General features: G+C 38.8%; 1 protein-coding gene across 1 annotated transcript in view; it reads left to right on the forward strand.

Moving 5' to 3' along the window:
• Positions 1 to 17,135, forward strand: part of LOC126000414 (lysine-specific demethylase 6A-like) — a 199,751-nt gene that overhangs the window by 42,190 nt on the left and 140,426 nt on the right.

Raw genomic sequence — 17,135 nt, forward strand, 5'->3', positions numbered from 1 at the left:
CTAACATCGAAAAAATTGTGTTTCCTTTGCCCTGCAGTTTATGATTAAGTTTATTTAGATGTGAAGTAACATCCACCATGAAATAGTTTTTGAATCCACTGATCGTTTGTTAATTCTGGATAGTGAACACCCTTCTTGAGGAAAAATGCTTTGATTTCTGATAATAAGGAAGCAAAACGTTTCAAAACGGTTCCTCTTGATAACCAAAATGTGCTGTAAATTTAAAACCCTTATAATATGGAGATGAAACAGATAAAACAGAAAAACTTTTTAACAATCTTTATAAGCAAGAATAGTGTTGCAGAGAAAAGTAGTGATTTCACTGAAGGGAAAAAAAATCTATTGACACTGTAGTGTGTGCTGCAAGAAATCAAACTAAAAAACACACAAAAACAAAAATGGCACTTTGTTAAAGGCATATGATATCATATCATAAAGAAATTATGATAGAGTGCCTGAACATTTTAAAAATACTTTTTTATTTAAGCATATTTGTTACAGAATTATTTATACTTGCATTTCAATCATAGAATGTACACACACCCAGTGCATTTTCCCCATCACTAATGTCCCTTGTTTCCTTCCCCTTCACCCTCCTTGCCTATATCAGGGGCAGGCATTTGCTTTTTTCTCTCTTATCTCTCTTTTCCTTTATGACACTGAGGTTTTTAAAATTCCCTTTATGACACTGTAGTTTGCAATATTGTTAATTAAAGGGTACTATGTATGTCTCATCCATTTTCAGCACCCAGTTCTTGTCCAGAGTGATAAGTTCCATCTATCAATTTCATAATGTACCTTTCTCTATTCTAACTGAACTCACCACTTTTTACATGGACTAGTCCTCCTGTCCCTCATCCCTATTTTCTCTAGATATTACTACCATATTGCATTTATTATTCTTATATGCCACAAATGATTATTCTGTGTCTACACCTCTCCTTCTGATTCATTTCACTCAGAATAATAATCTGATGTGTTGATGTATGTACAGATGATGCACTAGGCATGGCTCAGTGTTTTTGTGTAGTCACAAAAAAAAAAACAGAAGCTGCACACCCATACATTGTATCCACTCACTGTATGAGTGGATTCAAAAAAAAAACTGAATTCAAAAAAACTCCCTGCTGAACTAAACTCTGTGACAGATGACACAGTAAAGATAATTTGTGAAATTCACAATTGTGATCAAATCCAGGCTATTCACCACCCTCGGTGAGAGTATGGATGCCCACTACTAGCATCTTCTCCATGAAGAAGTGAAGGGGCTGTTCAGGGGAAGGGTGCTCTCGGTGGGGGGCTCTTGTATCCTGGATGCTATTTCTTTTGAGGTGCAGAAGCTTCTCAGTTTAATATATTCCCATCTGTGAATCTCTGCTTTCACTTGCTTGTAGAGTGCAGTTTCCTCTTTGAAGATGCCTTTAGTCTCAATGTCCTGGAGTGTTTTACCTACATGTTGTTCTATGTATTCTATGGTTTCAGGTCTGAAATTGATGTCTTTCATCCATTTGGATTTAACCTTCGTACATAATGTTATCTGGGGTCTAAGTTCAATTTTTTTGCAAGTGGCTAGCAAGTTGTGCCAACACCACTTGTTGAAGAGGCTTTCTTTGCTCCATATAGGATTTCTTGCTCCTTATCAAAAATTAGGTGATTGTATGTCTGGGGAATATTCTCTGAGTAGTCAAGCCTATTCCACTGATCTGAGGGCTTGTCCTTATTCCAATACCATGCTGTTTTGATAACTATTGCTTTGTAGTAAAGTTTAAAGTTGGGGAATGTAATTCCTCCCATATTCTTTTTCCCAATGATTGCTTTAGCTATTCTAGGGTGTTTATTGTTCCATATGAATTTCAAATGTGCCTGATCCACTTCTTTGAAGAATGTCATGGGTATCTTTAGAGGAATTGCATTAAATCTGTACAGTGCCTTGGGGAGTATTGCCATTTTAATTATGTTAATCCTGCCAATCCATGAGCAGGGTATGTGCTTCCATTTCCGCATGTCCTCTGTTATTTCTTGGAGCAGAGTTTTATACTTTTCTTTGTATAGGTCCTTCACATTTTTAGTCAAGTTGATTCCAAGATATTTGAGTTTGTGTGGCACTATTGTGAATGGGGTAGTTTTCTTAATGTCCATTTCTTCCTTATTACTATTGGTGTAATAGAAAGGCCATTGATTTTTGTGTGTTAATTTTGTAGCCTGCCACCTTGCTATATGAGTCTATTGTTTCTAGAAGCTCTTTCATAGAGACTTTAGGGTTTTCTAGGTAGAGTATCATGTCATCTGCAAACAGCGAGAGCTTAACTTCTTCCTTTCCTATCTGGATTCCTTTGATACCTTTTTCTTGCCTAATCGCTACAGCGAGTACTTCCAGTGCTATGTTGAATAGGAGTGGTGAGAGAAGAAGTCTTGTGCCAGAATTTAGAGGGAAGGCTTTCAGTTTTTCTCCATTGAGGACAATATTTGCCTCTGGCTTGTGGTAGATGGCCTTTAACTATATTGAGAAAGGTTCCTTCCATTTCCATCTTGCTGAGAGTTTTGATCAAGAATGGGTGTTGGACCTTATCAAATGTTTTCTCTGTGTCTATTGATATGATCATGTGTTTTCTATTTTCCTTGTTATTGATGTTGTGTATTATGTTGATAGATTTATGAATATTAAACCAGCTTTGCATTCCTGGGATGTAACTTACTTGATTGTAGTGGATGATCTTATGAGGCATTAAATTCTATTTGCCAGGATTTTGTTGAGGATCTTTGCATCTGTATTTATCAGCGATATTGGTCTGTAATTTTCTTTTTTGGTAGCATCTTTGTCTGGTTTGGGTATCAAGGTGATGTTGACTTCATAAAAGTTATTTGGAAGTTTTCCTGTTTTTTCGATTTCATGAAAGAGTCTTGCCAGGATTGGTAGAAGTTCCTCTTGAAAGGTTTGAAAGAATTCTTTAGTAAATCCATCTGGGCCTGGACTTTTGTTTTTGGGCAGAGATTTGATTACTGTCTTAATTATCTCAATAGTGATGGGTGTGTTTAGATATGCTACATCCTCTTCATTCAACCATGGAAGATTATGAGTCCAAAAATTTATCCATTTCTTCTAGGTTTTCATTTTTAGTGGCATAGAGTTTCTCAAAGTAGTTTCTGATTACCATTTGGATCTCTACCATATCAGTTTTGATCTCTCCTTTTTCATTCATAATACGAGTTATCAAGTTTCTCTCTCTCTCTTTCTTTGTTAGTTTTGCCAGTGGTCTATCAATCTTGTTTATTTTTTCAAAGAATCAACTTCTGCTTTTGTTGATCTTTTGGATTTTTTTTCGGGTTCGACTTCATTGATTTCTGCTCTCAGCTTTGTTATTTCCTTCTGTCTTCCTATTTTTGGGTCCTTTTGTTGAGTACTTTCTAATTCTATGAGCTGTGTCATAAAGCTATTCAGGTATGCCCCTTATTCTTTCCTGATGTGTGTTTGTAAAGCTATAAATTTTCCTCTCAGTACCACTTTTGCTGTGTCTCATAGGTTCTGAAAGTTTGTGTCTCCATTGTCATTTGTTTCTAGGAAGGTTTTGATTTCCACTTTGATTTCATCTTGGACCCACTGGTTATTTAGTATTAGGCTGTTTAACTTCCAGGTATTAAAGTTTTTCTTCTGTGTCCCTTTGTAGTTCACATATAATTTCAGGGCCTTGTGGTCAGCGAAGATAACCTGCAAAATTTCTATCCTCTTGATATTATGGAGATATGTTTTATGTGCTAGCATGTAGTCTATCCTGGAGAATGTCCCATGTACATTAGAGAAGAATGTGTATCCAGGCTTCTGGGGTGGAGTGTCCTGTATATATCTACTAGGCAGGCACTGTATTTCTAAACCTCACCCAACCTGGTCTGAAGAAGCAGGGTAGCAGGAAAGAAATAATAAACTAAATTAGACAGGAAAGGATGATCATGGAGTCCATGGCCTTTTACCTTGTACTCTGCCTGGAGCCCAAAAATCTAGAACACCTCTTTCTTAAAACCAATTTCCAATACCAGGAGGCTTCAGGTCAAGAGAGAGAGAGAGAGTGAGAGAGAGAGAGAGAGAGAGAGAGAGAGAGAGAGAGAGAGAGAGAGAGAGAGGAAAAGACAGAGAGAGAGAGACAAAAGTACATATTCAGTGGGCTTTTATATATCAAAGGAAGAGGTTTAAGAAAAGATGAATTTGGGGGAAACACCTAATCTTCTTACAGTCTTGGAGCCAGCTGCTAGGGCTGCACACAGGGCGTGCAGTGACAGAGGCTAGGAGCAGAGTCCTGACTCCTACAGCCGCTGCCCTGCACACAGAAGAGCCACATTAAAAGTGTAAAGAGCCACATGAGGCTCGCGAGCCGCGACTTGCCTACCGCTGCTAGAGATGATTAGGGGATCATATGCATACAGGGAATTAGACATTATTTGTCCAGTTATAACTAATGCCTAATTAATTTAGTCATTGTGGCAGATAAGAAATTTACTCTCTTACTATGTGTTTGATCATTTAATGCCTGAAACAACTCTATTATAAACATAGTATATCATAGTATTACAATAAAATGAAGAAAATGGAAAGAATAAAAACTACAGGGTAATGAACTATGGGTTAATTTTTATTTTAAGTATTTCATTATATTTTACTTAAAAGATTATTTACCCTTTGACATGGCATCCTTAGTATTTGTTTTCTCTCCTCAAACAACCTTTTAGAAATAGTTGATTTTGCGATTAAAGTTAAGGAATTTGTCTTGCATGCAGTGACTCTGGCTAGATAGACTAGCATAACATATGCATATTCCATGAAGTATCATTGAATTTGACCCTAAGTCTTCACAACAACAGCAACAACAGCAGCAGCAACTAAACAAACCAGTTAAAATCTGTAGTTTTTTGTTTTATTGATTATTATTATTGTTTATTTTTGGGCCACACCGGATGGCCCTCAAGGGTTACTCTTGTCAGTGCATTCTGGAATTTACTCCTGGTGGTGCTCAGGATCCATATGAGATGCTGCAAATAGAATCTGTGTTGGTTGTGTTCAAGGCAAATACCTCACAACCTAACTATATCTCTTGGGCTCCAGTATATATAGATATTTTGGGTATATTTTTATATATTTTGATGATGAGGAAATATTCTGTTCTGTTTTATAGTTTTCAAAATTTATTGATATATTTCATTTTTTAAAATAACAGAATCTGGCATTTTGAATTTGGCATCTGGGTAGATACTAGATTGTGGTGCAAATAGTTTCTACTTTGATTTTCATTTTTATTTGCAAAGTCTGTCATAAATGTGTTTTAGCTGCACAGTGTTCCCATCACTAGTGTCACCTTCACCAATGCCCTGAGTTTCCCTTTTGCTAGCCTTCTCTCTGATTAACACTTTTGAGGAGTAATTTTAGGTACTCATTTTGATTTAATCAGTTCTAGTCACATCATTTATATTTTGTGTGTATGTGTGTGTATGTGTGTGTGTGTGTGTGTGTGTGCATGCGTGCATGTGTGTGTGCATAGATGGGCCGCACTCAGTGGTATTCAGGGATTACTCCTGGCTCTCCACTCAGAAATTACTCTTGCCAGGCACAGGGACCATGTGTCATTCTTGGGTTGGCTGTGTCCAAAAACATCCTACCTGCCATTCTGTTGCTCTGACCCTCACATTGTTTCTTGCATAATACATTCCAATTCCACATGCTCCTTGAGAGTGAGCTCTTGTCACGATTGTTGCATTCTTGTCCTACATTACTGTATTACCCCAATATCAGTCCATAAAATGTTCCTGTACCCTTAAGAAAGACCTTAATCCACTATTGACTGGCTGGGATTAAAAAAGTTCCTCACTTCCAAAGGCTCAGGGTGGCAAGCTTGTGTGCAAAGTCAGTCGTAGTTTGAACAGGCATTTGGAAGAGCTATCTTTCTGAACTGTTTTAATTCCCCTGGCTACGAGCAATCTGTCTGAACTGTTTTTATTCCCCTGGCTACAGACTTCTATCGATGTAGACAGACCTTCAGCTGTCTTCTTCTGACCTATTTAACCTACTGCTGACTAGCTCATGGGGTCTGGTTGATTTAGAGGACTTCTTTGTGTACTCTTGAGGAAAGTAGATGCACGGGTGGCAAAATATGAAGAAATGAGCCACATAATGAATGTTCGGGAGAACAAGTGTTCTAAATTTAATCTCCAAGCTAGGACTTTTATAAGGGGTAAATGCCAGTCATAGATATAAGAATGTTCGGATTGACAAATGTTGCAAGTCAGCCCCTGAAGAGGTTGACTGATGGAGGGATGAAGGATGAGGCCTTTCTCTTCCAGCTCAGATCCATCGTTAATTATTTAATACAACAGACAAAGAGCAGATAATTCTGGTACACAGAAACATTAACAGTAGCCCTGTTAGATATACATAACAATTTAACTGATTAGGGAATGGACATGCAGCTCTAGGGAAAGGAACTATATTAGTAAGAGTCCTGAGTTAGAAAGGAGAATGTTAGTTTTAACATCAAAAAAGTAGATCCTGTCCAACTAGTATCATAAGTAATGTTTTTTGGGGGTGACTTGGGGTAGCAAGGAGCTGAGCTTGCCTGACAAGTATTCCAATTTCTGCAGGGAGAACTTGTTTTGTGTAATAGGAGTAGGTGAAAAAGCCAGGCCGAAGATATGGAAATTTTTCTATGTGGTAAGGAGTTTCAAGGACTCAGAGCTAAATTCTGCCCAAAATTTTTGATGTAAATTCAGAACTGACAGAGAAAAATTGTCTAGGTTTTTGGTGCTGGAAATTTTCCAGGAAAGAGAATTTAATCAAGGCTATACTTTGGCTTGTAATTACACATAGCAGAAGGGAGAATAGACCAAATAAATGTAAAGAAAATATGATGTCCAGTACCATAACATGAATCTCAAAGATATTGCTATGGAATTTCACCAACTATTGACAGAGGGGTAAGGTTCCACATATGGCTTTTTGGTAAAATCCTCTGGGGATAATTCAAAGCAGCTATCCACACTAAGAACATGACTTCTAGTGGGCCTTTTGTCATCCCCCTTATAGAAATACAGAAATTCCTATACATGGTGCAACATTATCCTTTACCTGTTCCTTTAACCCGGCCCTCAATCAGACCGAATCCAGCTCTCTCACCATCTTTCTCCCAATTGTGGCCTAGGGATTTGTCATAGGTCTGTGGACTCCTTTATTGAAAAAGGTTAAAGTATCTTGTCAAACCCACATTTTCCCTGTTTTATATTCTGCTGAAGATCAATAAACAGTTTTCATTACTTTGGGACATTTGTTTTTCTTCTTGATTTTGTTATATCCCAAATATGAGAGACTTTATTCTGTGTCTTCTTTTCTTTATTCATCATTATATTCTCTTGGGCTATCTGAGTAGCAGCAAAATAAAAGATTACCTTTCCAGGTATTTTCCTGTTGTTTGTCTGTAATATAGTTCATATAGTCATCTGATGTTGAGCACTTATGTAGGCTGAGGCATCAAATGCCATTATCACCTTGCAGTCCTTCCACGTATATTGTCTAAACTTCCCCATTAGTGGGCCCAGTGACCATCATAGGACTTCAATATTACATTTCTCTAGAGAAATAGAAGTTCCTTTTAGGGATCCCAGAATATATCCCTCTTTTCCATAATATGCAGAAAGCACGGTTTGACGCTGGCAATAAATTCACAGATGAAAGTGCACAGGAAAGCAGCGTAGGACCCCCTTAGTGAGAAGGATTGTGTTAAATATTACTCTACCAGTAGTATAATGATATATATACATATATATACATATACATATACATACATACATATATATGTATAACTTCTGTGATGATAACTTTAGAGTGTGAATATCAAATATTTTTTAGGAACTCAAAGAAACACTGGAACAGCCAGCCATAAAATACAATAGGATGTGAGACTAGAAATGACAAAACTTAAAATAAATGACTAAAGAATTTGGTAGGTAAAATAAAAGACTCACTGATAGGCTTTTGTATCTAAAGACAAAATTTGTAACATCCATGATTAGCTAGAAAAAAATTTCTGAATGCAGAAAATAGAAATTAAAAAGAAAATACCTAAAAACATATTAGCAGTACAAGAGTACTCTGGGATGAATTCAAGGGGGAGAAAAGAAGAAGAATTTAGGTTCCAGAAGTCAAAAACTGGGAATGATGTTTATATAATGTATGCCTGAAACCCAATCCTGAGAAACTTTATAATTTTAACGTAACTAAATTTAAAAAAGCAACAGTTAAAGAAATGACACAATTTTCTAAGATTAAAGAGTTCCTAAGGTTACAATCTAAAAGATACCCAAATAAAATGACAAGTCACATCCTTTTTTTAAATTTTTATTGGTTGATTAATTGATTAATTGTTTTTTTTTTGTTTTTTTTTTTTGTTTTGTTTTGTTTTTTTGGGCCACACCCGTTTGACGCTCAGGGGTTACTCCTGGCTATGTGCTCAGAAATCGCCCCTGGCTTGGGGGGACCATATGGGACGCCGGGGGATCGAACCGCGGTCCTTCCTTGGCTAGCGCTTGCAAGGCAGACACCTTACCTCCAGCGCCACCTACCCGGCCCCTGATTAATTGTTTTGAGGGCTACACCCAGCAGTGCCCAGGGGTACTCCTGGCTCTGCACTCAGAAATCACCCCTGGCAGGTTGTAGGACCATATGGGATACCTGGAATCGAACCAGGTCCCAGTGGAACTGGGTCACAGTGGAACAAACACCCTACCATGCCCTATTTTTCTAGCCCAAGTCATATCCTAATTAAAATTACAAAAGTCATAGAGAGATGGAAAACAAAAGAAACAAGATCTGGATCTGGCGACGGTGCCGGAGGAAGTGCGCCCTGGACTGCAGACCCGCCTTCTTTCTCTGTTTGTGGTCTGGTACCTCGCCTCTTCCTTCTTTAGATTATGGCCTGTTTTGTTTTTTGTTTTGTTTTAGTTTGGTTTTTGGGTCACATCCGGCAGTGCTCGGGGGACCAAATGGGATGTCGGGATTCGAACCACCATCCTTCTGTGTGCAAGGCAAACATCCTACTTCCATGCTATCCCTCAGGCCCAATAATAGTATTTTTTGTTCAATCAACATTTGTTAACTTTTTGCCTATAACTTACATTAGTGACTACTTCAGGATTTTATAATATGCACTAATCAGCCTTCAAGTAATATTTTACCACTACCTGTGGAATATAGGAATCTTTTAACAATTATTTCATATCTCCACACTTTTGAAGAAAGATGCCAATGTTTTCTTGTTTGGGGGGATTTATTTATTTATTTATTTACTTATTTATTTTTTGGTCATACCGGGCAGCCCTCAGGGGGTTACTCCTGGCTCTATGCTCAGAAATCGCCCCTGGCAGGCACAGAGGACCCTATGGGATGCTGGAATTCGAACCACAGTCCTTTTGCAAGCAAGGCAAACAAAAGCCTTACCTCCATGCTATCTCTCCGGCCCTATACTCTGGCCTATTTTGGGGCGGGGGGGGGGGGGTGTTGGTCATAGCCAGCGGTACTCAGGTTTACTCCTGGTTCTGTGCTCATAAATTACTCCTGGACACACACATAGGATTCCCGATATCAAATCCATGTGTCAATCAAGCTGCCTAGCCACTGTATTATCGCTTGTTCCACCACCAACCATCTGCAACTATTGTTCTTGTATTTTTTTTTTGTTTGTTTTTGGGGGGTCACACTCGGCGGTGCTAAGGGGTTACTCCTGGCTCTACGCTCAGAAATCGTCCCTGACGGGCCCAGGGGACGATAGGGATGCCGGGAATCGAACCACTCCTCATTCTGGGTGCAAGGCAAATGCCCTACCGCTGTGCTATCTCTACGGCCCTTGTTCTTGTATTTCTTATGTGTGAAATGGCCACGTTTTGGTACAGGAGAGGGCCTATACTACGCTTAGGCGACCATACGGTGCTGGGGACGGAAGCCTCAATTCCTGCATTCAAAGCGTGTGCCCAGCCCAGGACTTAACTTGCTACCCGTTTAGATAGTTTCTGACCCTAACATTTAGGTTAATGTCTATTCTATTACATCATTTCTGGTACACTTTTGAACTTTTTGGAGGGAGGCCACACTTAGGGGTGCTCAGTCTTATTCTTGACACTGCTTGCTCTTGGAGGAGTGTATCACTCCGAGTGGGAATCTGGGGACATTATGTGGTTCGGAGGATCAAACCTAGATTAGCCACTTCAATGCCAATTCCTTATTCATTGTACTTACCCCGCCTCCAACATGTGTGTGTGTGTGTGTGTGTGTGTGTGTGTGTGTGTGTGTGTTTGAGCCACACTGACGGTGCTAGTGCTTAATCTTTTTTTCATTTTTTGGGTGGGAGATTGGGGCCAGCGGCACGTAGAGGTTAGCCCTGGCTTTGCTTAGAAATCGCCCCCTCGCAGGCTCCAGGAACCTTACGGGAATACCTGGAATCAAACCCGGTCCGTCCCGGGTCGGCCACGTGCAAGACAAATGCTCTACTGCTGTGCTATGACTCCAGCCTCTAGAGCTTACTCTTTACTGCTTTCTGGGATCACTCGAGGCAAACTGGGGAGACGATATGTGGTGTTGAGTATCGAACAGGTTAGCTTGCATGCAAGGCAAGTACTCTTGCCGGCTATATTGTCTTTCTAATCTGCAAAGCATGTGCAGTGATCTAACCTCTGTGCTTTTCTCTGGCTTATTCAAAAATGTTCTTGAATTACCCTGGAGCTCCTCAACATTTACTTCTGGCTTTGAGCTCAGGAATCATTCTTGGTCAGACTCCTAAGTGGTGCTGGGGATTAAACCTGGGTCAAATCTGTTCAAAGCAAATGCACTACCCACTGTGATATGACTCCAGCCCTCATTTCAGTTTTGTTTTTTGTTTTTTTGTTTTTTTTTTTAATTTTAGCCCAGTGGCACACAGGGGTTACTACTGACTTTGTACTCAGGAAATGTAAACTTTGCCCTCCTGGCAGGCTTGTGGGATCAAGCAGAGTGCTGGGAATTGAACCCTGATCAGTCGTGTATGTAAGACTCTACAGTGCTCTACAGATTGTACTTTTGCTTTGGCCCCTTATTCCAATATATTTTTTTTAAGATGTAAGTAGTACTGAGGTTTCATTTTTTGTTTTTAGGGTTTTTTTTTGGGGGGGGGGGGGAGGGGGTGTCACACCCGGCAGCATTCGAGTTATTCCTGGCTCTATGTTCAGAAATCACTCCTGGCAGGCTTGGGGGAATCATATGAGATGCCAGAGATAGAACCAGGGTTGGACAAGGGCAACCCACTCCAGCTCTCAAACTTCATTTTTTTAAAAATGTTAATTTAGTTGTTAGTCCAGGTGTCTTGTAGTAAATTCACTCAGGAGTTACTGCTGGCTATGCACTCAGAAATCACTCCTAGCTTGGGGGACCATATGGGACATCGGGGGATTGAATTGTGGTCCTTCCTAGGTCAGCTCATGCAAGGCAAATGCCCTACTGCTTTCGCCAACACTCTGGCCCCTCTTTTTTTTTGGGGGGGGTGTTCACACCTGGCATCCATCAGGAATTACTCCTGGCTCTTCGCTCAGAAGTTGCTCCAGGTGCTATCTCTGGCCCCATGTAGTAAATTCTTTTTTTTTTTTTTTGTAAATTCTTAAAAGCAAACAATTTGGACAATAAAGTAAACTTAAATAGATGTTAAACTTGATTATATAATAAAGTGGACTTTAAAGAGCTACTTAAAATTTCTGACAAAGAGGGGCCGGCCAGCTGGTACTAGAGGTAGGGTGTCTGCCTTGCAAGCACTAGCCAAGGAAAGATAGCGACTGCGACCATGGTTCGATCCCCCGGCGTCCCATATGGTTCCCCCAAGCCAGGGGCAATTTCTGAGCGCTTAGCCAGGAGTAACCCCTGAGCATCAAATGGGTGTGGCCCAAACAAAACAAAATAAAAAAATTTCTGACAAAGAAGGGCCATAGAAACAGCATGGAGGTAGGGTATTTGCCTTGTATGCAGAAGGACGGTGGTTTGAATCCCAATATCCCTGAGCTTGCCAGGAGCGATATATCTGAGCATAGAGCCAGGAGTAACCCCTGAGGCCTGCCAGGTGTGACCCAAAAACCAGAAAAAATAATTTTTTGACAAAGATTCTAAATTTATATAAATTTATATAAAAGAGGTTATCTATAAAAATGTTCAATTTTGATAAAAGATAATGTTCACCAAAAAAAAAAAAAAACGAAACAAGATGTGGAATGAAATTATATAAAAGGAGCATTGTTAAGATTCAGTTTGGGGCCAGAGCCTTAGTATAAAACTGTTGGTAGGTTATTTACCCTTTTCGTGATTTACTCAGTATTGTATTACTGAGAGCAGAGCCAGTGCAGAAAATTCACTAATTGTGGTTCAAAACCAACAAAAGATTTACAGCAGATTCAGGAAAGAATCTGTAGCCCAAAGAATATGCTTGTGTGTGTGTGTGTGTGTGTGTGTGTGTGTGTGTGTGTGTGTGTGTATAAAAGGAAAAAGAAAAGAATTGAGCATCTCATCAAGAATATTTTAGAACTTTATAGACTTGATATCAACTTTGCTGACATTTTGTTCTCTCTGTCTATTCCTTCCTCCTCCTTCACTTCCTAGTAGGAACTGTTGCTGAAGGGGTATTATATCATTAAAGTATCAATCTTTTATTTCCATCCTTCTGCAAGCAAGGCAAATGTCCTACCTCCACGCTATCTCTCCGGCCCCAAGGATCAATCATTTTACCTTCTTTTTAACACCTAGTTACTGTGTAGAGGGGTCATTTCCACAGTGCTTCACTTTCTGTCCTGACTGCCAGTTATCCCTATCCCCTTCTTTGTGACAAACTTCCTACAATGAACCAGTCCTCCTGGATCTTGTTCTGTTATTTTTGGTTATTGTTATGCCCCCCTCCACATATGTATATTTCTGACTGTCCTTCTACCACTCATAGTGTGATACTGTATATAATGTATGTGCATAAACAAATTTTATGACTCCATTTTTCAGACCTACACTAAGACATGACAGACCTCACAAACATGTTAAGCTTATATTAAAGATGTCTCAAAACTCATTACATTAATAATCTTATTCAATGTCAATGGCCTAAATGCAGAAAATAAGATTCAAAACTGCAAGGTAGATTAGAAAATTGAATCTAATTTTCTCAAAACTCATTACATTAATAATCTTATTCAATGTCAATGGCCTAAATGCAGGAAATAAGATTCAAAACTGCAAGGTAGATTAGAAAATTGAATCTAATTTTCTGTTGCCTATAAGAAACACATTTGAATGGTTTGGTTAAATATTAGAAGACAGGGTCTAGAGGAGTTTTACAGTAGTAGGCGATTTGTGTTGTATGTCACTGACTTGGGTTCCATTCTTGATACCCCTTATAGTGCCCAATCAGAATATACAATTCTGAACATATAATTCTGAATATGTAATTTCATTTCTGTCAATCCCTATCACAGAGCCAGGGCTTATCCCTGAGTACTGCTTAGTATAGTCCAAAACACTCCCGTTTTTTTGTTTTGTTTTGTTTTTTTGTTTTTTTTTAATGATTGGAAGGCAGGAGTTGGAGCAATTGTAGGGTATTGGTACAATTTTATATACCCAGCGGGCAGGGTATTTGCCTTGCACATTTCTGATCTGGGTATGATCCTTGGCACCTCTTTGTAGTCCCAGAGCTTGCCAGGAGTGATCCCTGAACACATAGCTCATCCCTGAGCAGTATCTGATTTGGCCCCAAAACCAAAAACAAACCAACCAAATTCCCCAAACTCACGTTTTAAAAAAATTGGAAGGCAAAATTTCAAGCAAATAACCTTCACAGAAAAGTTGGGGTGGCCATATTGTACTAGATATATTTACTTTAGCCATATAAATGTCAAAAAACAGGGTAATTTCTTATTAACCAGGCATATGTACATAACAGAAGACCTCAAACTCCTAACATTTATGCAGTTAATGAAGGACCAGCAAAATACATAAAACTATTGCTAATAAATTTGTAAGGAGACATTGATAACGAATAATAGTATGAGACTTCAGTACCCCATAATCATGTCTTAATATTGAGGTCACTTGACCTCAATAAGAAACACTGACCTTGCAGTATAAAATGAGTTGCACTTGAAATTAGCCAAAAGGCCGAGAAGCAATACTCTCAAAGTTGAATACAGATTCTTCTCCAATGCATATAGAACATTCTTCAAGATAACATAATATATGGTAACTTAAACCTACCAGGAGTAGTTTCTGATCTCAGAGCAAGGAGTAACTTCTGAGAACTGTCAATTGCGGCCTCAAAATAAAAGATAACCAAACAAAAAAACCCTCAGAAGACTAACTTACACACTTCAAAGAAATTGATGGCCAAAATACAATGATTTTCCAGAGACTGTGCGAAAATATTTGCCCACAGCTGAATGATAAAATACTGATATCTTTGATATATAAAGCATTGGTAGAATTACATGAAGAAAAGAAACAACCCTGGTTTGATCTCCAGCATCCCATATGTTGGTCCCCCTAGTTAGGAGCAATTTCTGGGTGCATATCCAGAAGTAATTCCTGAGCTTTACTGGGTGTTACCCAAAAAGCAAAAAAAAAAAAAAAAAAAAAAAAAGAGAGAGAGAGAGAGAAAGAAAAAAAGAAAACCATAAAACCCATAAAAAGAAATTGAGCTTTCATTTGACTCAGCTGTTTTTCTTCTTGGCAATTTCCTCAAGAATTCAAAAACACGGGCCCAGAGAGATAGCACAGCGATGTTTGCCTTGCAAGCAGCCGATCCAGGACCAAAGGTGGTTGATTCGAATCCCGGTCGTGCCTGCCAGGAGCTATTTCTGAGCAGACAGCCAGGAGTAACCCCTGAGCACCTCCGGGTGTAGCCCCCCCCAAAAAAAAAAGAATTCAAAAACACAATTTACACTCCCATATTCCTTGCAACACTAGTATTAATGGCCCAAATCCAGAAACTATGTAAATACTCAAAGCCGGAAGATAAGAAAGCTTGTATATAATCACAATGAGACATAAAATAGATGAAATTATGCATTTTTCTGTATGTGGATGGATCTAGAGTTTCATGATAAGTAAAGTTAGTATGAGATAAGAGAAACCATTACAGACTGATTTCATATGCAGGATTTAAAGAAACAATTGGATGAACAAATATTCTAAAAGAATAGAAAAGAAGTTTTAAGTAGGAAACATACTACTTTGATAGTAAGTGATAAAGTTCTAAGCATGAAGTTCTTATCAGTAAAAGTATTGAAAAACCATAGAAATTAAGTTATAGGCTGCTGTTCATAGAAGCAGCTATTGGTTTACAGAGGGGAATTGTGAACATTATTGGTTGGGGACAGTGAACACTGAAGGGATTTACAGAACATTATGTGGCTTTGACCCAAATAAGTAACTAACTTTGTATTCACAGTGATTAATTCCTAGGTGTTTGGTTCGATTTTCTGAGGCATGTTATTTGTTGTAGGTGGTGGTTTTTGTTGTTGTCTTTGGGCCACACCTGCTGATGCTCAGGGGTTAATCAGGAAGTACTCTTGTTGATAGTTAAGTTTGACTCATATAATGTTCCGCAACTATCTTGATCTTCACCACTGCTGAAGTCCTAAAACCACAGCTGATGACCAGAAAAAAAAATGAGTCCCAAGCTGATCCAAGACTCTTGATTCCATTCCAACAATGAATCCATTTCAACACTATTCCATTCCCACAATATTTAGGACAAGAGGAACTGGTTTTTGTGCAAGATTGCAGGATATATTAGATGTGTAGCCTTAGAGTGGCGAGGCACCAAAGAGAAGATAAGCATAAACATTGGGGCTTAAGGAAGCAACACAGTACTTACAGGTAGTCTCTTAAATGGAGTGGAGTCTCTGTGGGAGAAGGGGTGATCTAGAGTCAAACCCTGATTAGTGACCACTATTTATAGAGAGAAGTGCCCTTCTTTCTGCTGTTCTTTCCCACCTCTGGAGCAATGTCTCCAAAGATTTCCATTCAAAGAGTGTCCCCATTGTGTTGTTTTTTTGTTGGTAGTGTTTTGTGAGTAGAATGTTTGCTTTAGATGGCTTCATTCCCACCACTTCCATAGATCCTTCAAGCACCTCCAGGTTGTTTTTGTATGTTTGCTAAAGTGATGACTTGCATTCCCTCAACATAGAGCCAGGAGTAAACCACAAGCACGGACCCAATACCCCTCAAATTTTAAATATTTCATAATTAATTTAATAGGGACTACTACTCTGGACGAGAATTTTGTAATAGATTCCAAAACAATAGTTTAGCAGTGTAGCAGGTTGCATATCCTTTGGGTCCCCTGAGCACTACTAAATGTATTTCCTCAGTGCAGAACCAGAACTTTATAATAACCCTTTCAATTAATAGACAATTTTCTTTCTCTTTTTGTCTTTTTATTCTTTTTTATAGTGATTTACAGTTTTCTTTGTTTCACCTCCTTTGTAACTTAATTCCTAGGTGTTTGGATTTTCTGAGGCATGTTATTTGTTGTTGGTGGTGGTTTTTGTTGTTGTCTTTGGGCCACACCTGCTGATACTCAGGGATTAATCAGGAAGTACTCTTGTTGATAGTTGAGTTTGACTCATATAATGTTCCAGCAACTATCTTGATCTTCACCACTGTTGAAGTCCTAAAACCACATTCCGTAGTTATCTTTTTATCCATTATCTTGAACCTACTTCTGTGGCTGACATTTTCTTAACCTCAAGCATGCTCTCTCCTCTGCTTTTCTTTTAGGCACTGTGTATTGCAACACATTACTGAAGTGACATCTTGCATATTACTGTTTGCTTTTATTTCTCACTTCTTGCCCAGTGTGTTTTTTCTAACTTATTTTTCTAACTGCTATTCTATCTTTCTGGATCTTATTAAAATTCTTGCCCAGAATATTTTATAGAATCAAAGTAGACCTTATACTCCTGCAGTTTTAAAGTTTGGTTTTGGGGTCACACTTTGCTGTACTTGGCTTATTCCTGGCTCTGTCCTGAGTGAATGCTAAGGTCATCCATCATCTTATGGGCTACTGTGTTCTTCATCTTTTCTTGCCTGATGGCTATGTCAGGTACTTCTA

The sequence above is a fragment of the Suncus etruscus genome, chromosome Y (assembly GCF_024139225.1).
Source record: "Suncus etruscus isolate mSunEtr1 chromosome Y, mSunEtr1.pri.cur, whole genome shotgun sequence".
NCBI classification, from domain to species: domain Eukaryota; kingdom Metazoa; phylum Chordata; class Mammalia; order Eulipotyphla; family Soricidae; genus Suncus; species Suncus etruscus.